General features: G+C 38.2%; 1 long non-coding RNA gene across 1 annotated transcript in view; it reads left to right on the top strand.

Moving 5' to 3' along the window:
- The window catches only part of LOC146004656 (uncharacterized), an 81450-nt gene that overhangs the window by 3215 nt on the left and 53266 nt on the right, over positions 1 to 24969 (top strand). The window contains exons 2-3 of the long non-coding RNA XR_014443954.1: positions 19685 to 19811; positions 23261 to 23379. This is a non-coding gene — a long non-coding RNA (uncharacterized LOC146004656). The remainder of the gene's footprint in view (positions 1 to 19684; positions 19812 to 23260; positions 23380 to 24969) is intronic.

Raw genomic sequence — 24969 nt, forward strand, 5'->3', positions numbered from 1 at the left:
AATATACTAAAATCTTACATTTCTATGCAATCATGAAATGTTATTAACTGATGCTCATTATCACGATTAGGCAAAAGTAGCAGAAAAGCAAAGCAAACTCCAACAAATAATCAAAACACTGAAACAACAGTGTAAATTCGACCTCACTTAACCACTGTTGTAGTTTAATTCTGTTAGTTCTAAACATTTTGTCTTTCTCTCTTGAGATATTTGATGCTTCACTATGTATTTATACAGCCATTTGTATATCATACAGTCTTATGTACAATTTTCCACAAACCAGTACATATCACTGCAGATTTCACTAATCTCCTATACTAGCTGAAACTGATGAAACAGTGGTCATTGTTATTATATTCTCACACTAACTGACAAATCAACATGACTGTTTATAAGTACATCCTTCGTTACTAAAGATGGAGATAGAAAAATATCCAAATTTGATAATAAAACTACAGCAGTATTTAAAAGTCCGATTTCATAGAGCACGAATCAAAAACCATTACGTTCATCACCTGCAACGTGTATCAGCCAACGTCCATACTGGAGTGGTAAGCACAGTGTGCTACTATGCCAAGGGTTCCTGATTCGAATACCGTCCTAGGCATGGGTGTTCTTTGTGAGTGTCCCTTCATCCCAAACATCATATAATCACTCATCGTCATCTTTGTAATTAGCCAAAGTGGCTTAAAAGTGAAGTAAAATAAACCAAATCAAAGTATTCCAAACAACATTTTATTTCTTAGATGTTCTTCAATGTTTATGTCTGGGTACATATTTACACCAATGTTTGGCCACTTTCTCTGTCAAAAGTACCTGAGATACAGTTATTCACTTGAGATATAGTTACCATTAATACAAAAAGTAAGTTGCTGTAACATTTGTTTTATTCTAGGTAAACTATCATTTGTTATGTTTTGCATACATGGACTGCAAATGGGCTACTGCTTCCTTACTAATTTCCATCTGAAATTAACATTAATTTTCATTCAATTATACAGAAGGTCGTTCGGGATCTCTGAGGACAATGTTGGAAGGGTGATAAGTTCATGAAAACCCATGTCGCCACCAACGATCATGCTCAACGGAAAACCAGTATTCTGCGCTATAGATCAACAACGTAATTTCCATTGCAACAGACTTTTCCGAAGAGGTATCATGTCCAACTTTTCCCACTCCTCCTGACAGGCTTTCCAGAGGCCATTGAGAGTGCGTGGACGTCTCTTTCCTAAGGCCCGTTTTAGGAGTCCAAATGCACATAAGTCCATGGGTGACCCATCTGGCGCCTTGACCGGAATGTCGCTGTAAGGAATTGCTCGGATGCCAGTTTCCACCTCCATTCGCTGTAAGAACAGACGAGTCGAACGGGAGGTATGGCTGGATGCTTTATCTTGGTGCACCCAGACCTGGTTTTTGGTCCCCCCATACAGTGCCGGGATATCTATGTTATAAATGGGTGTTAAAACCTCATCCTGATAGTACGTGGAGTTCACCTTCACATTATTAGCTACACGGCGAATTGCTAGCTTGCCATTATAGCAGTATCCAGCGATGATCATGAAACCCCGTGGAAAACTTTCCTGGCATTCTCGATACAATGTTTGATAATTGTTTTTGTCGCGAGGGCGGTAGTAAATCACGCGGGGTTTGCGACAGTCACTAAGGTAGACATATGCTTCGTCTAATGTCACCACATTTTTCCATCTCTCTCCTGCAAGATAGGTCTCAGAGCTTTCTAGCGTTCGTGCGACGTTCCGCAATGTGACGAGGCAACAGCTTGTGAACTCGCCGCTTATGCCGCATTTCTAGTTGCAGGTCCTTCTTGATTATGGTGTTCGCTGTTGACACAGACATTCCCAACTTACGTGCGATACTCCTTTGGGGGGCAGGGTTACCACTTGACACAAGAGCCTTCACTTTTCTCACTATGTCCGGTGTACGACTCGTAGCTGCTCGTGGATTTGCCTGTTTCTTCCCCTGTGGAATTAGGCCCAGTCGGCCTTTGCCTTTTTTGTTCAATACCGCACCGATCCCGTTCTTCGATATCACAAAACCACGCTTCTTGCACATTCCTTTGATTGCCGAATAGCTATATTTAGCATCGGAAAGGGCTGTTATGTAGCCCTCCCAGTATGGTTCAATTTTCTTCGGCATCGTTGTAGGTAAATGGCACAACACTCTGCACACGTGTTCTCGGTACTGACGTGACTCAGCATGCACCGTTTGGACGGACTGACGTTGATAACAGCGCCGCCAGCGGCTTTCAAAATCGTCACCAGAGATCCCGAACAACCTTCTGTATTTGGTTATTTGTTTAAAAATTAAATTATAGAATTAAGAAAACTCAAAAGAAAATACCTCATACTTAATAAACTGCATTGTTTATTTATTTCTTACGCTGATATTGTTTTGCTGAAGAATATCTAACTAGCCTTAGTACAGCACAACGTATAAGTAAGTATATATTAGCTACAAACTTATAATACATATTTGATAATGAAGTAATACATAAAATATAAAGGAGCATTAGAAAATACAATAAAACGCAACATTAAAATACAATGTGATCTCTAGGATTGTATAAAATCATTAATATTTCTGACAATAGAGTTTTCAAAAACATTTGTTGTATATTCTTTTCAGGTTGTTAATGATGCTCCTTTTGTTCTTACACGATATGGCGTAGCTCGTATAGATATTTTGGTTAAGATCATGGAGACAGATAACCTTCTAAGATTTTCGAAACAAATTGATGATAATTTTGTTTCTTCCAGATGAAAGGGATTCAAGGATTAATTTTTTCAATAGATCATCATGGCTATAAAATAAAATAAATAATTTAAATCTAAAATATTGGTATGAAAGAAATTGCTTTTGTATTGTCAATATTGTTGTTTTTTTTACAGTGCCACAGGAAAAAATCTGCATGTCACAGTACTGAATTCCAGAATGGGTCTGACGAATGCCATGTACATAAATAAAAGAACGTAAACGTTGTTCAACCCTAACCATTTATTTATGACCGAACCTGTCATTCTCGTACTTATTGATATCATATGATGAAAATTCTCATTAAAACTAAGTTTATTGTCAAGAAAAACTCAGAGATCCTTAAACGTTTCTACATAATTTAAGTTTACGTTACCTATGATAAGTGTATCAAGAGTAGTTTGTTGCATGAGAAGGTCATTGCGACTGTCTTGGATACGTTAATAGAAAGTTTCATTATGATCTAACGACATCTTAATTGCATTTATATCCCTTTGCAGTTTAGAATGGTTGTTTATTACTTACCTCCGTATGCAGCTTAAAATCATCAGCGAAAAAGAGAAAAAAATATATTTCAAATACATTACATTATATGCTATGTCGTTCAGGAACAAAAAAAAGAGAGGGCCCAGTGGAGATTCTTGGAATACATTTTTTTAACACAATCAGGTTTAGACAGAGCGTTTTGATACTTGACCCTAAAAAAATTGTTGCTAAGACAATTGTTAAACCATTCACATTAAATAGGTGTACAACCATAAGATAAGTTTTGTAACCAATGCTTCGTGGTTAACAGAATCGAAAGCTTTAGATAAATGTAAGTATATAACATCTAATTGGATACTTTGCTAAAAGCCTGAGAGATGTCAGTTAAGAAAACGAAATGATTCGTACTTATTGATCTTCCAACAACAAATCTATGTTAGTTAATATTGATTTTACTCTTAAAATTAAAATGAAGTGATTTTAAAAAAAAGGGGGTCAAACAACGTACTAAATTTTTTAATAATTAAAATTGGTATAAAATTTGATACTTCGAAGTTTTCTCTCGTTTTTGGGATTGGAAAATTGTTACTTTTCTTCTATAATTTAGGATAAAAATAAAAGTAAATAAGGAGTAAGTAACTTACTGCATCCCTTGAAAATATAATTAGGTATGCATTGAATGCCAGAACCAGTTCTGGGTTTCGGTTTACGAAAAACATCAAAGATTTCCTTTTCATCAATAACTGGAGGAAATATTGGAATAGTGGACCAGTCTTTATTTGCATAATTTAGATTTGAAGTAAGAAAAAAAAATTAGAACCTTTCACAAAATGTATCAGCCATATTCTGTTTATCCGTTAAAATCCCATTATCAGTATCCAGGATACATGAATCACTGAATATTGAAACTGATGGAGTTCTACTTGTACAAGTAACTATTACTTGAAGCTTAATTGCAATTAAAGCATTACTTCCAACAATGCGAAATGAATCAAACACACAAGGTACCTTTATAAGGTATGCCATTCCCGAGGTTCCGAGATTTTCTCCCATGATTTTGTGCGCGCTATGACGTCATTAAGAGGACAGAATGGAACTTACTTCGTTATCGTATACGGAAGCTTGAGATAAATGGGTCGATTATTTACTTATACACACTTTTTCTTGAATGCCGGTAGAATGAGAACAAATCAACCTGTTTGTGCTCTTGCCACGTGCAATAATAATAGAAGAAAATCGCCTGGAATAAAGCGATCATCGCTTCCCAATAAGTTGCTGTAGCAGGATTGATTCAATTTGTTCCTCCAAATTTCGGACTTACTCAGTGGTGCAACCACAGGGGAGGGCAGGGGCATTGTCCCCCAACCTTCGACGGAAGTCAATTCTAGGGGGGGGGGGCAAACATTGATGGCCAAAGGCACCTGCAGGGGGCACAGAGGAGAAATTGCCCCCTTCTATTTCAAATTTTATACAAATAAAAATACATTTCGTAAAATTTTCTTACTCGCTTTGCTTGCAGTGCCAGCTTTTCTCAGTCTCGTCAAGTTCAGAGACGTAGCTAGGGGGCGTCGGGAGTCGGCCATGGGCGCCAAATAATCTAATTTTTAAAAAATGTGAAAGAGAGAATGCCTTGGCGCCATGTGATATTATTTGTTCCTTATTAAATCAATATTGTTTTAAATTGCAAAAATTGGATCAAAAAATTTACTTTCTCGCTTCGCTCGCAATATAATCAGGGTTTCGGAGCGGAGCGGATCAACGCTCCGACTGTTGCCCACGCTCCGAAGCGAGGAGCGAGATTCTAAGAAATGGTTCGCTCCGCTCCGGAGCGGAGCAGCGGGAATCGGAAAATTTATCGCTCCGCTCCGGAGCGAGGAGCGAAATTCTAAGAACTTGCGCACTCCGCTCCGGAGCGACTCCGGAGCGCTCCGAGGTTGGATAATACGAGTGTATACAGAAAACTAACGATCAAAGTGTCCGAGTACATTAGTAATTTTGTTTGTGGAATTTGTACGGCATTTGAAAATCGCCCGTTATTGTAGTTATAAAACTGATTATTACTAAAGCTAACGCCACGGAAACAGTCCAGAAAAGATTACCTCACTCACCTACAGTGTTGCCAATAAGCAAGGAATAATCCTTACACAATACACCAGGGAAGGCACAATCACCGCTTATGTACAGTCACGGACACTGCCGGCTTGTAATGAATACATTGACTTTCAATGGAATCGTTACAAGCCGGCAGTGTCCGTGACTGCACAACGCGCAATGTGTCAACTGTGAAGCGTATAAGAAGTGTGGCAAACCTGGAGGGCCAGGGGTGTGGAGGAGGCAAGGGGAAGCTTCGAACTTCACTGGACTGTTTTCGTGAAGAGAGCGATATTATTACTATTATTATTATTATTATTATTATTATTATTATTATTACATTTTCATTATCACTTTTACTATTCTCCTACTACTTCTGGGGACAATATATTTCAATAGCAGGTGTGCCACCTGTGGTTTTATAAGTTGAGAGAATGGAACCACTCTTGTACGGAGGAAGATAAAAGGCAGACAGGTGTTCATGCAAAACACTCGCTGGTGATTGATTGCCATATCTAACCTTCTTTTACCCTGGTTATGTATGTTACTTTTAATGTAGCGAAAGGGAAAAGTTTAAAGCAATTGGAAATTCAGGTTGCTAATTTTAACTTTTCGATTTTTGAATGTATGAAGTTGAAATTCGGAATCATGCTTATTAATGTTACCGTCGGCCAATAAGGAAACGTTTTAATTTGAAATACAGAGTTTTCATATCTAACTTTTTTAAAAATCTTGACACTAGAAAGTTGAAAACCGGCTTAACCAAAAATATAAGTTGCCACATTTGGTTTACTTTCATAAAGGTATAAGTCGAAAATCGGAATGTTGTTTGTATACAGCCGAACAGGGGAATTTAAATAGTATGAAATACAGGGTTGTCATATCGATTCTTTTTCCCAATTTTGAAGGCAGGAAGTTGAAATAGGTATTTAATGGTTACATACGTATACTACTGCAAACATTACAAAATGTCTGGTTGATATATCTAACATTTCAAGTTTGTAAGCAGTAACCTGGAAATAGGCATGGTGGTTATAAGAAAATTGCAAAAAGTTTGGAAAAACGACGAATGGAATGTTGCTATATTTAACTTTCTGAGTCTAGAAAGCCAGAAAACGTATACGTATAAAATTAATATTTTTTGTATTGAGTACGTTAAACACAGCAAACTGAAAGCAAGTTTTCAGTAATGAACAATGTGTAGTCAGCAGATAAGTCGAAACAAGATGTATAAACCTTAATAACCGTGATAAACACAAAACGTATTATAATATTATCTACTTGAATAGGGTCATATCCTGAATTTTATGGTTTCATTTTGAAAAACAGGGCTGCGACAAATACGTGCGTTCCTCACTGATGGCATTTGTTTTGGTTTTTGTTACTTAGCTTTGAATTTAGGCTAATCGCGACGATGATAATGAGAGAATTGATAAATATGTACTGAAAAAAAAATGTAGCGCGCTGTACCCCGATAACATAGTGGTAACAACGTCTCCTTGTAATGAAGGGGCACTGGGATCGATACCCGGTGGAGGGACATAGTGGCTCGAATCCCACTTTAGGTAGGATTAAAACTATAGGTCTATTCTCGATAGCGTATTGTTGAGTCTTAAATCAACCTAAAGTCCACAACAAAAGGCATTGTTTCAACGTATGTTGAATGTATAATTGCAATGTATATTGTGATAAATTAATCCTTAAGCAAATATACATTTGTAATTCTGTTTAACAATAAGAGACTTCACTTTCCTTTACATCTATTCACAAGAGCATAAAAATGAGCCGCGGTGGCTCAGTCGGTAACGCGTCTGACTACCATGCTAAAGGTCCCGGGTTCGATCCCCGGCCGGTTCAAATCCGGGAACTTTTCTAACGATGGAAGCGGCCCCGGCGCCCACCCAGCGTCGAATAACATGGGTACCTGGGGGGAAACCCTGGGGGGTAAAGGCGGTCAGGGGCGTGATGCTGATCACATCACCCCCACTCACGACCGGATCAAGAAAGTGTGGGGCGTTACCCCCACACCCCCTATACGCCTTAATGGCGTGGTGCTATGCACAGGGGAGCACTTTTTATAAAAATACAACTTGGAAATTAATTTCCAAATGAACAATCTCTTATGCATATCTTTTACGTATGTGTGTGTGTGTTTTCTGAAATCTGGCACTTCATAAATGTCTATTACATAACAGAAAGCATCATTGGGTATTCAATATCAGACGAATAACGAATTCCATGGGAATATTTCAGCGAGTTCATGCATGTGAGTTCAGCTCTCAACGACAAGTGGTGTTGGTTTGACCCATGGTGTCATAATGTCATTGAGGTTTCCTTTGTGTTTCTTTCTCTATCACAGTATATTTCTTTTCCATAGTTTCGGTGTCCTATTTTTTACCGACTTATCTAGGATTTGTTTACAATTACGGATCATGAGAAATATACGATTAAAGGCAAGACAAAGGTAATAGTCCGGAAAAGACAAATCGAAACTTATAGTTAGTTGAAAGGACAATTGGTCATTGTTGATTACAATTATAGAAATAACTTGACCGAAATACTTGGTTTTCTTTTACATACATTTTTGTAATTCTTTTTGTGCACCTTTCCATTCCTACTTGAACAGGTAAACTATAAATAAAAACTCGGCATGGTTTCCTTCAATTCATTATTACAGTATACTACATCTTCCATGATTCTCGTGGCTTATGATGCATAGAATTAACAATTACGGATTTTTCTTTTTTGTTCTTGTATATTGATTTAACAAATCTAGTCACCTTATAATTCCATTAACCGATACTGGTTGGAATGATTTCTCCATTCGCATGAACGTCCGGAAGGGAGGGGGGCCACGCCACCCGGAAATGAAAGTCAATCAAAAAGTTTATATTTCACGCATATAATTTCATTTCAGTCACAGTAATATATGTTAATTATTGCAAGGGCGTTGCAGGAATATGATAACTTCAAACTGTAGAATTTTTTTAAAAGGAGTAATACTATTTTGGGGAAATTCTGCCTCATTCTGCCCCCCTCCCTTGGAAAAATATCTTGCTTGTCCCTTCCTGGAAAAAATCCTGAAGACGTCAGCGGCGTTAAAAATTTTATTAAATGTCCATACATCACCGTTGACAAGCACACATAATATGCATGTAATGATACAAGAGAACACAGCTTTTAAATGCTTCTTTTTATGACAGTGAAGAGAAGAACAACACGCGCAAGTAATATTTTTAAAAGAGAACAATCTAGCCAGAATTGGTGTAGCATAATTCTAATACAACTGGCAACACTGGATCTGTCTGGCAAAGGCGATGTCTCTACGGATACGTCGAACGCAACGTACAGCGCAGCAAACGAAGTTCTCAACCCCGAAAGCACACACAAACAAGCTATGTACCAGTTTCAACTTCCTTCCCTCTTGAAATGGGCACAAGGCCAATGCGCTAGCCGACTGCACAGAGTCACCTGCAAGGAACACGGAATACGGCACAAAACGAAGCTGTCTGTTGTATGGGGGAGGTGGGTCGGACAAATCCGCAAAGCAGAAAAACTGATTGCTTGAAATTATTCGTAACCCATTCAACACATAACATTCAAACTCTTATATCTAAGAGTCACAATACAAAATAGTACATCTCAATACAGAAATACTATTTACGTAATTCATATTTCAACTTACATCAAATGAACAATTTACGTACTACAGCTCTCTCTCTCTCTCTCTCTCTCTCTCTCTCTCTGTCTGTCTCTCTGTCCCTCTCTCTCTCTCTCTCTCTCTGTCTGTCTCTCTGTCCCTCTCTCTCTCTCTCTCTCTCTCTCTCTCTCTCTCTCTGTCTGTCTCTCTCTCTCTCTCTCTCTCTCTCTCTATTGAGCCAAAACAACATTCTTGTATTGTTTTACCAATGTTTAATGTGCATGATTGATTGATTAATTTAGTTCATTTTACTTCTCTTCTTTGTTGCTTTTGGCTAATCGCGAAGATGGGATGATCGATTTTATGATTAAATTGATGAACGATACACACAAAGATTGTACACTCTCCTCACTTAGTACTCCGGCAGTTTGTTTCTTTATACAGCATATTTGCAGAAGATACAATTCAACATACAAGTGTATATAACAAACTTATTACTAACTTCGTTGACCCTGTACAAGCCATGCCGGGATTTGAACCACCCCACGGATCCCTGACGTCATAGGGTGCTGTGCTGTAGAGCGACCATAAACACAAAAGCTACGGCCAAAAGTCCCCGCGCACCTCCCTTCACCCGTTCGACTAGGGTCAAAAGGAAGCAAATCCACTCTGTCCCTCCCCTCCAAGCAGGGCGATCATACAGACAAACAACTAGAGTACCTGGAAACAGGACTGCAGGCTCTTTTCCATGTGGTTCCACTATAACCACTCCGTCACGGAAGTCGGCTTTAATGTGCACATTCCCATTCTTCATAGTTGCATTAAAGCATTCGTGTAAAAACAAACCCTTGCCGGATCGGAGCGTGCTGTCAAAAGCACCACGGTCCGCTCCGGAGCGGAGTACTGCTGTATCACGCTCCGCTCCGGATCGGAGCGTCTATCCCAGAAAGCCGAACCACTCCGCTCCGGAGCGAGTGCTTTTATATCACGCTCCGCTCCGGATCGGAGCGTGCGACTCAAAAAGTCGAACCACTCCGCTCCGGATCGTAGTGCTGTCGTACCACGGTCCGCTCCGGAGCGAGGAGCGGAGTAGAAATGACGCTTCGAAATCGCTCCGGAGCGCTCCTTTAGTACGCTCCGCACTCCGCTCCGAAACCCTGAATATATCGTGCGTACTGAAAGTCGTGATCAACATGTTACAAGAAGGAAGTAAACTGTACAAAAAAGAATCTAATATATGCCTGTTAGAGTACATACCTTTATTAGTCTTCAACATAATCACCATCTAAATCGACACATTTTTGCCAACGTTCTGGAAGTTTGAAAATTCCTCTGTTGTAGAACTCCGTTCGGGCACGTCTGAGTATTCTCCTAACGGCAAGTTCCACTTCCTTGTTGGTGTCATATCTGTTTTCCCGCATGTGTTCTTTCAGAAAAGAAAACAAGTGAAAGTCAGAAGGAGTCAGATCTGGACTGTAGGGAGGATGTCGAAGGAGTTCCCACCCAAATCTGGCAACTTCATCCCTCGTTAGCTGTGCTGTGTGCGGCTTGGCATTGTCGTGTTGGAGGATAACACTATCCCTGCCAGGACGTTTTTCACGAATAGCACGACGAAGTTTTCTCAAAGTGCGCACATAGTGAGCAGCATTGATTGTTTCCCCTGGAATGAGAAAGTCCACGAGAAGAACACCCTCCGAATCCCAGAAGACAGTTCCCATTACTTTGCCAGCTGATGACATTGTCCTCGGTTTCTTCTTTCTTGGTGATGTTTGATGTCGCCACTCCAGGCTTTGACGTTTACTCTCAGGCTCGTAGAGGTGGAAAATGGTTTCGTCTCCAGTAACCAAACACTTCAAGAAACCCTCGCCTCCATCTTCTGCTCGGTACCGCGCCAAAAGTTCCGTGCAAACATCTTTTCTGTTTCGTTTTTGTGCCGCATTCAAATCCCTTGGCACCCATCTGCAACACACTTTCCGGTAACCCAGTACACCAATCATCTCCTGGATATCACTGTGCCCTACTCCAACAATGTGTGAAAGTTCCCTAACCGAAACACGCCTGTTCCCCTGGATGATTTCCTGGACGCGAGCCACGTTCCTGTTGTTCGAGGCAGTTCTCGGGTGGCCTGTGCGAGGGAGATTACTGATGTCTGTGTTTCCACCTCTAAAATGTTTTATCCATCGCCTGATGCTACTGGCAGCCATACACTGATCACCATACACTTCCTGCAATCAGCGGTGGATATCTGATGCCGATGCACCTTCCTTCAACAGAAATTCAATTACTGCACGCTGGCGAAACGACGTGTCAAACGGAGCCATTACTCGCTACTCGCTAATGCGCATACGTACTGCGCCGATCACCCCACTTTCAAGTGTATGTTGTCACAATAGATGGTTCTAACTGTCTTATACAACGCATCGCTCTACGTGAACATTTACGTCTGAAATAAAAAGTTGATCACTACTTTCAGTACGCACCAAGTAATTGTTTTTTTGTAATGTGATGTATTTAAATAATATGTCTTGTATATGTGTAATGAAAAAAACTTTGAATACGTACATAATTTAGATCCGTTTACCGGATCCCACTTTAAACTGTGGGTCAAGTCCCAATTAGCCTTACTGTGCATAAAATAGACTTAAAAAACCAACTCAAACCAAACCTACCTGTATTATTAGTAAAACACATTTTATGTGTGTGTTGGATATGGTATGAGATTTAATTAGGAAAAGCGATGGATAATGTAATATTTATACAAAGTAAATTAATGTATTATGTTCTTACAACAAATGTAACTATTACAGAATAGGAAGCCAGTGATGAAATTAGCCGTAAGTTTTTTTTAATTCCTCGCAGTAGTAAATATTGTTACAAATAAAATCCAAAAAATTAGATCCTCAACTCAGGTGGATAAGAGATCAAATTATAATTCTCAGCTTGCATTTACCTCCGATTATTAGAAGTATCATTCGACCGAAAAGCAATCTCCGACTGTTGGCTGATAAATGCGACGTGCCTAAAATACAGGAAAATGTAACAGCATAATCGTTCCATTATTTTTGTTTTGTATTTGTATTGCATTTGTTTTATTTCAAGTATAATTTACAACTTCGCTAATCGCAAAAATGAAAATGAATGGTGAGTAGATGAAATGGATGATCACAAATCCATGTGGATCACAAACAGTACAGAGTACTACACAGATTGTTGGCCCATATGCCAGAACCTAATAAGCCCGCAAGAATGAAGTTCCTAGGATATATTACCTGGAAGAAATATTGCTATTTGAATGTTTCCCGAAAAGACACCATTTGTACAATAGCCATTATCTAATTCATTCGCCGGCTCGGTAGCCGAGGGCGTTAAGTGGTCGACTTTCGATTTCGCCTCCGAAGTTCCCGGTTCAAGTCCCAGTATGGGCATAGGTGTTCTCTGCGAGTCAGGCACGTATCCAGGAATTCCCTTCGTGGGGGGCTAAACACCATATTTTTAAGGGGTTAAGATAGAACCTCACAATTGTATGTTTAAGGCCAATGGTGGCAATTGGGTTCAAAACGGGAGTGGGGGGTGCAAGAAAAGTTTACTTTCTCTTCCCTTGGTATACAAGGGTTAGCATAAAATCGTCGCCACTCTTCAAGGCTGCCAAATTATTCAGAACGTGAAATCGGAACATTTTTTACCACTCAACTCCTCTGTTTCCATGCATTAACATTGTGTGCCGGAATCATCTCAGTATGTGTGTTTGTCCATTTCTTATCATCAGACATCAAAACATCTATGGCGTCTTCGAGTGTTTTTACGAAGCTGTTACACACGCACGGGATGGACAATCCACTCGACAACGCGAGACTCAAACTGTGGGCTGCGAACTGGACGCAGAAATTTCTCGAATATTTCTCTCTGATTCGAGCCTGAACACCACTACCTTGTTTACAGTTCTTATAAAAGCCGAAACCCACCAAATTATTCATATTGAGGCCTAAGCACATGCAAGGGTTCACAATTGTCTGTCACAAGTTCCGCAGTCTTGTCATATATTGGCACAAAACAAAGTAAGTCTTCTCGACTACAGTTCGAAACAATTAATTCACAATGAAAACCCTTCCGATCCCAATACATCTAGTGTTTCTTCTCCCAATATGATTAAATGCTTACTCATTTATCTCCAGTGACGTGCCCAGGGGAGGGTTGGTGAGGTCATAACCCAATTTGACAAAGTATTCCTTACAAAAATGAACGTCAAAGAGAGGAAAAGATGGCAAAATGAGGACTGACCACCAAAAATAGTATGCATAACCCTCCTCTTCTAAAATTCTGGGAAAATTTGGTCCGGGCACAACTAACTCATCACTCAAAACTTTGATTTTCAGTTGATCTGTGCAGCTTATTTATTTTTTAATTAACCGCTCCAATACCCGTTACTGCTTAAATATTCACTTTAGAGAGAGACCTTCGATCTCTTCGGCCATCGACACGAACTAGCACTACACTGAGGCTCCGGAAATTCCACTGTCGTTAATGCCTTCTGCTTTGGACCCGAACTGGAACTAGTAGTAGACTTCGTTACTTTATGGTATTTAGTCCTTTTCATTTTCGAATCACTAGATCTTATAAAGCCACCAATAGACACTGACTGATCACTAATCGACTGTATGAACTATCACACTTGCCTTTGAATACTCATTAAGCGATTCTGTTGTACAGATCAACCTGGAAATTGAAGCCGCGTATTTTAACCTCATTATATTCTAGAACGTTCCACAGATAAAACGATTCGTTAATGTTGCCAGTAGTTTGACTCCTTCTCTTATTCAAGAACGTTCCCTCTCGCGCTTTCCAGAGATTAAAAAATTACAATGAATCGTCCTACGTGTGGCGCTACGTTTGCAGCTTCCAAATGCTGACAAGTCTTTGCATAGTGTTGCGACAACACCGAAAGCGCAAGAAAAGTTTTAGTGCAATATTATCAACAACAGGGTTATAGAACATTCTCCCTGTTGCCTTGGTAAGTATTTCTCTCCTTATATATTATCGGCACACTATTCAAGAAAACAAAAACCTAATTTTGCCGGACCCTGTGGCTGAGTGGTTAGTACATCGCGCTGCGACGCCAAGGGTCCCGGGTTCGAATCCCGCTCGGCCATGGTTGTGTGTGAATGTCCATTTATCATTTTCATAATTTCATCACTCATTCCCATCTTCGTAAATTAGCTAAGAGGAACAAAACGCGAAGTAAAATGAAATAAATCAAATTTTTAAAAAAAACTAATTTTATGTAGTGTAAACTGAAAAAATTAAGGGGGGGCTCCAGCCCCCTGATCCCACCTTGAGTGCGCGCTATTAACAATAACAGGGTTATAGAACATTCTGTGTCTTGGCTAGAAAATTATTTATCTCAAATTATCATCACATTATTTAAGAAGCCATGAACCTAATTTTATGTAGCGTAATTTCCTGAATGGGGTGCTGGAGCCCCATGATTCCCACCTTGCATACGTGCTTGACTCGATAATTATTTCTCTCCTTAAATTATCGTCACGTTATTTTATTTCACACCACAAGAAACCAAAAACCTCATTTTAACTATTGTAAACCGCAAACTTTCGGGGTGGCTCGAGCCGCCTAAGCTCCCCCTTGGGTACGTGCCTGCTGCGAGTGTCCCTTCATCAATTTAAACTAATCATCACTCATCCTGTTCATCGCGATTAGCCAAAAGTGAAAGAAGACGCTAAATAACAAACACAAATTTATCCTCACCGTGGCGATCAATTGGAGAATCTGAAAAGTAGCGTAAAAATATTAAAGGGAAATTCCAGGACATTCAGTAAAAATTCATAGCAGAATATGCCCGGACAAGAACTTTCCTTATAATTAGACATTTAAAATAAATGAGTAGATAGTAAATGTGCATCCCACCGCAACCCTGATTTTTCGACCTCTAAGAAAATCGCACCAAAACCTCAAAAACTCACTTTCTCTCCACGTTCCGCGCCTCATTTATTGCGCTGACGATGTTTCACAGCCCAGAAAAGCAGTGATGAGTAAATGCACTTTCTCATCCTTGAAGGATGAATGCACCTTATCGTAATTTTCCAAGTCCGGGACCAATGTTTATATATCGTGAGCTTTGTAAACCTCTCGGGAACGATGTGATCTCTCTGCCACACGCGCGCGCGTGCCTCTCATTATTTCTGTATTGTGACGCAAACAAACAAATAATAATTGTTTTTTTTTAGGATTCCTGGCCCCTATAACCCCGCCAGGGTGCGTGGTGCCCAACCGAAAAAAGGTTCTAACGGCTGCGGTTAGATAACCACACCTCTGTAGAGTTTCACGTGTTTTTTTTTTCTCAAAGATCCTATGGGACACCTCTGTTTGTCAAAAATTCAAGATATTTGCAATTTAAGATTTTTTTAACGCTGTGGACTTAGAAAATTTTCGATTGATGAAAAAAATTGGTTCCATGACGACCTATGTTTATTTTGGTATGGGTGGACAGAGGACACCGAGACTCGACCAACGCACTAAACCCGATCTTTCTACGACTATTTGTTCAAAAGTTACGAGTGATCAAAATTTTGGAGGGTGGGCTAACTTCTTACCTCTTAACCTCAGGACCACCAAAACTTGGTATACGTATTCTACACCTCCAAAATCGACAGGGGGGGTATCTAACGATACCAGGATGGGGGTGTTTCTCGATATATTTTTTCGATAACTCTTACCATTTTCGAGATATTTGCAATTTAACGCTGGACTTGGAAAATTTTCGATTGATGAAAAATTGGTTCCATGACGACCTATGTTTATTTTGGTATGGGAGGACAGAGGACACCGAGACTCGACCGACACACTAAACCCGACAGGTGGGATGCTTCGTTTTTGGCGCAGCCCTTTGACCTACTTTTGAAATGACTTACGACATTTTCCTATAAGGCTGTCTCCCCTTACGATGTTTTCCTGTAAGGCAGAGATCGTCTGTCAATTGGCCCTCAGTGTAACCTACGACCTAATACTAACTTTCTTTTTATGTTTCGCGGCTGTTTTATTGCAGTGACGAACTAAAAGAGCGGAAAAAAAGGCTCTGAAAGGTGAGTGTCAAAAAACGTACTTTCAAGTATGCATGCTCCAGTAATGTAACTTTCTAAAAACATGTGCCGTCCATGTTTCTATATCGTGAGGCGTTTCTGCGATGATGGCTTTTATATGCGGCTGTGAATGAAGTTCTACTTTTAGAAGCAATAATGCTGTAACGCGGAAGAAAGGATATAGGATTCTTGCAGTGATATGGCTGCATCAAAACAACTGCTTTTTATTCACCAGTTCCATCTGTTTCTGCGGTGATGTGATTGTTAAGTCATCCAACAACAGCTCTTAATAATGGTCGCGGATTGCTGTATCCAGATTGTTGTTGCATCTACGGAAATATATAGATACTCAATCTCTCGTAAATATTCTATACAACTAAATTATGTTCAATTCGTCCTCTTTATTTCTCAAAATTTAAATTTCTGTATGCATCTCGTAAGGAAATGTGAGTCCATATAAAATGTTCAATTTGATCCATCCATCTAATTGGTAAATAACCTCTGGATATTTATTCTTCTTCTATTTCTTGGAGAATGGATTCCCAGGACCAGTTTCAAAACGACGTGCTACATGCTCAAAGTATTGTAAAATCTGATGACAGCAAACTGTCTAGAACCTTTCTTGAATACACAATTCATTTCAAATCGTTCGTCAGTTCTTTCAAACGTCTAATAGATTCGTAGCATTCGCAACCAGCACCATCTTTCGAAGGCACCGATATTTTGGTCTGATGCCTTTATTGTCCATGATTCAACACCGTGCATGAGAGGGCATCCCCGATTGTCTTGTAATCAAGGGGTCCTGGGTTCGATACCCGGTGGAGGCACTTAGTTGTTCGGATCCTACTTTAAATTGTAGTCCCGATTAGCCTTTCTGTACCAGTCGACCTCGTGGCGTAGTGGTTAGCACCAATTACTTGATTTTGTTTATTTTATTTTTTTCGCCACTTTTGGCTAAACGCGAAGATATGTATGTGATGATGATGAAATTAATGAAGGGACACCACAAATAACACCCATGCCCAGGCCAGGATTTGAACCTGGGACCCCTGCCTCAACGCTGTTGATTTCCGGTTCAGTGGTTAGCACATGATAACTTATTTGAACCAGTTTAAAAATTCAAATACTTAGGAGTAATATTAACAAATGAAAATTATATTAAAGAGGATATAAAATAAAAAAGTAGGCTTAAAATTTAGGAAATGTATGTTACTTCTCTCTAAGAAACTTATAGTTAAAATATACAAAACAGTAATTTTTTGCCTGTTGTATTATATGGATGTGAAACTTGGTCTGTCATATTGAAAGAGGAACATAAATTGAGAGTATTTGAAAATAAGATCGTTAGGAAAATATTTGGATCTAAAAGGGGTGAGAAGATAGGTGAGTGGAGAAGGTTACATAATTTAGAACTACATAAATTTATATTCATGTCCAGATATTATTAGATTAATTAAATCAAGAAGACTTAGGTGGACAGGCCATGTGGCATGAATGGGAGAGGAAAAAAGGAGTTTACAGGATTCTTGTTGGGAGACCTGATGGTAAGAGACCTGTAGGAAAACTAAGACGAAGATGGAAGGACAATATTTGGGATGAACCTAACGGAAATTTTGGTAGAGATGGAAAAGAGTATATAGATTTTTCTCAAGTTAGGGGCAGATGGAAGGCCTGTGTTGATGCAGCCATGAACCTTGGGGTTTTAGAAGGCTAGAGAGTTAGTTAGTTAGTTATGAAAGCACATGCCACTATAAAAAAAATACAATCCCTGACAAAAAATGAATTTAAAAAAAAATGAAATTTATTTCCATATAATGAACTTCAACCTATACAATTGAACATTTTTTTTTAATTTTGCAGGATTTAAATGAAACAGACGTAAATAAGAATAGGGAACACGTACGTAATCCAATAGAATCAGCAGTTAAATAAAGTATAAATCAAGAAAAAGTAAGCCATGGTTCGCATAACCTAATAGAAATAGATTGATTGATGCACAGTAAGGCTAAACATAAAAACATAAAAAGAAAGTTAGTATTAGGTCGTAGGTTACACTGAGGGCCAATTGACAGACGATCTCTGCCTTACAGGAAAACATCGTAAGGGGAGACAGCCTTATAGGAAAATGTCGTAAGTCATTTCAAAAGTAGGTCAAAGGGCTGCGCCAAAAACGAAGCATCCCACCTGTCGGGTTTAGTGTGTCGGTCGAGTCTCGGTGTCCTCTGTCCTCCCATACCAAAATAAACATAGGTCGTCATGGAACCAATTTTTTTCATCAATCGAAAATTTTCTAAGTCCACAGCGTTAAAAAAATCTTAAATTGCAAATATCTCGAATTTTTGACAAACAGAGGTGTCCCATAGGATCTTTGAGAAAAAAAAAACACGTGAAACTCTACAGAGGTGTGGTTATCTAACAGCAGCCGTTAGAACCTTTTTTTCGGTTGGGCACCACGCACCCTGGCGGGGTTATAGGGGCCAGGAATCCTAAAAAAAAAAACAATTATTATTTGTTTGTTTGCGTCACAATACAGAAATAATGAGAGGCCGGACTTGGAAAATTACGATAATGTGCATTCATCCTTCAAGGATGAGAAAGTGCATTTACTCATCACTGCTTTTCTGCGCTGTGAAGCATCGTCAGCGCAATAAATGAGGCGCGGAACGTGGAGAGAAAGTGAGTTTTTGAGGTTTTGGTGCGATTTTCTTAGAGGTCGAAAAATCAAGGTTGCGGTGGGATGCACATTTACTATCTACTTAAATGCAATAGGTTAGCTGGAAAGAAAAGCTGGCAGTGGAATATAGCCTACAGGGACAAGATATCACGCATATAATGTATGAAAAATAAACTATGCATTGTTTCGGAATAAGTGTATTCTTCTATCGCGTATTTGATCTCTTGTTGTCAAATTAAATTAACAGCTTTGGTGTATAATATCAAAAGATGCATGAAAACACATCGTTTCATGAGCCATCTGCTACATTCTACGCACAGCTTTCTTCCGCTCGTGTCCGCTTGGTGACGTCACAAGCTCTAGCCAATAACGTGCAAGTCGCGGAGTGGCCCCCTCTGTCAAACACATACAAAATAGGTCATTCATGATACGTATTTCAAAATTCAAATTGGCTAACACAGCATTAGACATTTTACATTGGAATGTACTAACAACAGAAAATAACAATGAAACAAACAAGAAAAATAGAATTACATGTGATAAAGTGAACTACACATTTCTTTATAACAACCGTATAAAACATGAAACATGCCTGATTTTCAAACAATGATTGTTTGTTTTTCTAAACTATTGTATTGGCTGCATAGTCTGTGGAACAAGGAACACTGTATGATGTTCTTAGCTTCTAAAATGTTAATATTTGAGTGCTTCTTTTTGTGCGAGATAACACCTGAAAGTGTATTTTTCTAGAGAAGGTCATCACTTTAGATGCTGCCATTTCATAATATAATGCAGAGAATGAAAGTAAATTTACAGGAAAATAGTTTTTTCTACTTTGGTTTTCCTCTAAGTGATGTAGAGGAAACAGCAAAGTAATTATTAATTCAAATTACTGTGATTATCATATGAATTGTAATATTTCAATCATTATAGGTGATTTTGAAAATCGGGACCCTAACAAGTGCTACCATAATGGAAAAGAATATGAAGTGGATTCTATTTTGGAAAGAGACCCTCACTGTCTAGCAGTGTGTCGTTGCAGAAAAGATTTTAATGGAAGGTAAGATATTTACAAACAAATGTGTTTGTTGTGTTCATAATAGTGCTAAAATTAGAAATTCACAACTTGATCGAGTTTATTGATAAATTTGGGTTTAGGGAGGAGATGCTTGTATGAATCAACATGGATACAATGCAGTACAAATTGTTGGCAAATCTTAGTTGATTACGAATTGTTCCAATAGGTCAATCAAAATCGGCGTTATCAACTAGGTACTTTCTCATGTTAAGACCACAATCAAAAGTATGCTGTAAATTCTAGAGTATATACGACATGTGGCAGTGTTGTGTTTATTTCCAAACATTTCAGTCACATGGCCTGAGAATATAATATTTTTGAAGTTATTTGTAACTTGGAGTCACTCACTAGTCATTTGTCACTCTCCATCGATTAGTTATATTTCTGTGCTTATGGTTTGTCTGTTTATCTGTAGGAGAACAAGAAATAAACTTGTGCTATGTACATACTAAGTTCTCTGAAATCTGTAAAACTACATAAACTCTTCAGATAGTTCTTTGTGCGTGAAGGTTGCCTACCTTGAAAAACAGTGACATAATTTGAAAGTGAAGGAGTTGTGTAAATTTTTAATTTAGAGATATAATTTATATTTGGCTTTACCATCAATTATATACGTCACAACAGAAATCTATCTCTAGTTTTCAGTACGTAGAAACAACATAGAAATTACCTATTGGCCTTACATTTGCACCAACATCACTGTTGATTAGTGGCATATCCTTATATTTACCAACTACGTTTAGTACACTTGGCGTAAAATTTGTCTAATTACTTTTGGATACTTGGGCTATGCAAATTATCCTAGCTTGGTTTTTTGATACTGATAATTTATGAAAATTTTCTTAAATGTGGGATAGCATTCCCTACATTAACCCACCCCATTTTGAGCGCTATTTGACAGTCTTTCCAATAGAAATATATATTTAGAAATATATATTAACCTTATTTCTGTTGCCCGCGAGGATTTTGAAAAAAATGATAAATGTCCTACAGTTTGAGCATCACATAATTTGAATTTAACAAATGCTTATTTCACTTGAACAAAGGGTGACCTCAGAGAAGACAAGTCTATAGATTGTACTTCCAGACTCAATAGTTATTTTTGATTCAACTACTAAAAGAACTGTTGTATTAGAAAACGTTTTGGGGCCATATTATCACATTATCTCATTATGTTGATATTGTTCAAGACTTGAGTGGAATTTCTTGCTTTGGGGTTTATACCGATGGAAGGTATTTTGTAGTCATATTCATTATTTTGGTTGTATGCAGAATAAAGTTAGTGAATCCTTTTAAAGATGGAGAAAAATATAATGCAATTTAATGTTAATGAAACTAAATAAGTGCTTAAAACACCAAAACCATCTAGAAAAACATAAAATAGCTTATAATTTGTGAAAGAAATCTGCAAGCAGTTAGAGTGATTAAATATTTTGGATGATGGCTAATGATCGGAACAACATGCAAGGAACAATTTTAAAAAATAAACGCAGAAAATAAAGTGCATTACACAAATATATAACGATTGAAAAGTAGAATGATTTTTTTGATTTTGATTTGTTGTTTTAAGACCACTTAATGCACAGTGAGACTAATCGGGACAGGAACTACAGCTTAAAGTGGGATCCGAACCACTTGTGCCTCCCTCGGTTATCGAACCGGGACTCCTTGATTAGATGGCGATGACGCTACCATTACGCCATCGGGGAAGCCCTATTGAAAAGTAGAATTATCACCAGTAAACTTAAATTAAGATATATATGACACTAGTGAAACCAGTGATTACATATGTTGCAGAAGTCTGAACAATTAATAAAGAAAATGATAAAGCTCTACAGAGGTTTGTAAAGAGAATAATTTGGAAATATATGGCTCTAATAATAGAATATAGTTTCAAACTAAAATACTGTGTTGGGAAAAATACTTTGCATACCTGGAATAATATTAGTTTTTTTTCTTTCTGGAAGATATTCTGCTGGTGTGCATGGCAATATCATATCCAACCTAAACTAGGAGTGTCTACTCATCATCATCATTCTTGGCCGTTTCCTGGGTCAGCATAGAAGTCAAGTCTCTCCATTTTTTCTCGTCTCCCACTACTCCTCTATTTCCACGATGTTCCAATATTGCACTCTTCGCCTAACACTATCCGCTCTTTCTACCGACATCTTGGTCTCCTTCTTGGACTTATTCGCACTCCTTCTGAATTAAAAGCTCCTACTGACAGTCTTTCTGCAAACATCCTCTTAATGTCTCTGAACCATGACATCTCTGCCTGATTTATTCTGTCCTGAAGCTTCTTTCTTTTGTCTCTCTCTGTCATTGTCCAAGTCTCTGCTCCGTACGCAATTATTGGCACAAAGTATATGTTACATACAGCGTGTAACAAAAGTCTGGGAACACTTTAAAAAAAATATTGTACCCAAACGAATAACATCACGAAGTAACAAAGTACATCATTTCAAAAAGTAAAGTTGCAATTTTTTTTTTCATTGCAGGTGTTACGTGTAGTTCCATATATCGTCGCTAGGTGGTGTCATAATTAAGATGGCGCTTTCTGGAGCTGGTGTTTGTCTTTAGGATATAACTCTTGCACTAACTGTAGTCTTTACGGTTTCATGTTTAATTTTTTACGCAAAACACGCCAGTCATTGATGACAATTCCAACTCACGTGAAGCTCTACGTATAGATTTTCTCGTACTCCTTTTGAAAGCTTCTCTCACTCGCTCAATGTCATTTTCACTCACACCTGGCCGACCACTTTTCATCTTGACACACAAACACCCAGTTTCAACAAACTTTACATGTCAATTGTAGATTTCCTCCCTGGTTGGTGCTGCTTTCCCGTACTTCATCCTAAATTTTCGTTGGACATCCGTTGCACTCTTCGTTGTGTCAAATTCTAGCACGCAGAAAGCCTTCTCAGCTCTAGAAAGCGCCATCTTGATTATGACACCACCTAGCGACGATATATGGAACTACATGTAACACCTGCAATGAGAAAAAAACTTGCAACTTTACTCTTTGAAATGATGTACTTTGCCACTTTGTAATGCTTGTTGTTTGGCTACAATAATTTTTTTAAAGTGTTCCCGGACTTTTGTTACACGCTGTATTACCTTCTTGCATTTCATAGCTACGTACTTCCCTCTTTCATATTAATCATTCAACGCTTTTATATAGTCCACCACCCATTTGTTCCCTTCTGTTTACCTTCCTATATATTCAACCATTTCTCTCAATTATGCTTCCTAGATATTTGAAGCTCTCCACTACCCTCAACTAGCCACGGAAGTGGCAAGTATGAAAATAATATTATTTAGCATGAAGAATGGATAAAACTATTTTTAAAAAAATGTTAAATTCCACATAGAAAAATGCTCAGAACCACTACTAATAATAAACTGAGCTATTGCTTTCTTCATTGTAGAGTTGGATTTTTGTGTGCAACAGTCGAGTGTCCGGAGTTATTCCTTGGACCTCTTGACAACCCTTCTTGCTTCAGACAGTATGCTCCAGACAGATGTTGCTCAACCGGTACTCTTTGCAGTAAGTATCTTGAATCACTTTATCCACTGCTTGAAACTTATGAATTACTTGTAACACAATACAAGTAAGATTTGCTTTTTACACATGGCACCGGGAACTTCTAGTTAGGATTACTTGCAGGATGTGGAAGTTATTATGGGGAGCAATAGATATTTTATTCAAAACTTTCATAAAATATGTACAGGGTGTCCAAAACGTCAAGCAACAAATATTTTGAACATATGATATGAATCTTACACTGGGTATTACATTTTTGTATGTGGATATTCTTGAAACATTAAACAAGAAAAGCATGTTCTAGATGAACATTCAGTATGCAGAAAAAATATTGATGTATAAAAAATGTTTTTGTATAAAATAGAAACAATCATGAATAAAAGACAACAGTGGAGTCGCTGGAAATATTTTTTTATATGTATCAATGGTCTCTGTGGGTATTTGTCGAACTGATGAAAGACCAATAATTTTGTACGCATTTTATGCATTACAGATGATTTATTTGGTTAATTGTGACATATTCACTAAATTGATTTTTTAAAAAAATACCAGGTCCACTAAACACATTACTCGTGTCAGAGGAAGTATCACATTTGCCCGACATCTGGTTGCATTATTCAATCAATACCTCGATGAAATAAAGAGTCCGTGTCGTTTGCGCCGAGTCATTTGTGCCGAGACTTCTGATCGGTTCATTTCCGCCGCGACATATGTCAATACCTTCCTTGGTGGGTTTTCCCACAATGTGGAGTGTCATCACCGCCACGTGCACGTGTGTTTATGACGTTGCCCAGCTCCAGCTGTGTTTATCTTAGATTGAAAAGGAAGGTGATTGGTAAACAAATGTAAGATGAAAGTATATATGACGGATATACATTGGGAAATTAGTATTTATGTAAAACTGAGACTTGAGAGAGACTACAAGATGGCTGAGAATATGGAAATGATAGAAACAACGCGTGGAATACCTTCGAGCATTTGCATACCTACAAGAATTCAAATAACGTTTGTATTGTTGTTGTGCAAGTGTATCGAAATGTTGTGTTTATATATACGTAGCTATTACGTATATAAAGTTTGCAAAAAATTACACTGTATTTATAATGTTTTTGACGATTTTATGTAGTGTATAATAATTAAGTGTAATGGACTGGCACATTTATGTTGCTTCCAAAGTGTACATTTACGTAGTACTTCTAGAATGCTTTCAATATTTTAACAATACTGTATTTACAATGTCTTTTTGACGATTAACGATAAATGATTAATAGTTAATAGGCTGATACTAATTTATGTATTTTCTGTTGTGGAATAAAATTGATACAAGTAATCCTGTGTAACGTCTTTTGAAATAAGTAAAGAAAAGTCATATTTGACTCTCTGGATATGTTTAACATTTCAGTGTAAACACAGCTGTGCATCATCATAAACACACGTTTGATTTTATGTTTTAAGTCCACTTTATGCACTATGTACCATGTGTCCATAAACACACGTGCGCGCGGTGGTGATGACACTCTGGATTGTGGGAAAACCAGCCAAGGAAAGTCTTGACATATGTCATGGCAGAAATGAACCGATACGAAGCCTCGG

This window comes from Lepisma saccharinum, chromosome 22 (assembly GCF_977018435.1).
Source record: "Lepisma saccharinum chromosome 22, izLepSacc3.1, whole genome shotgun sequence".
NCBI lineage: Eukaryota > Metazoa > Arthropoda > Insecta > Zygentoma > Lepismatidae > Lepisma > Lepisma saccharinum.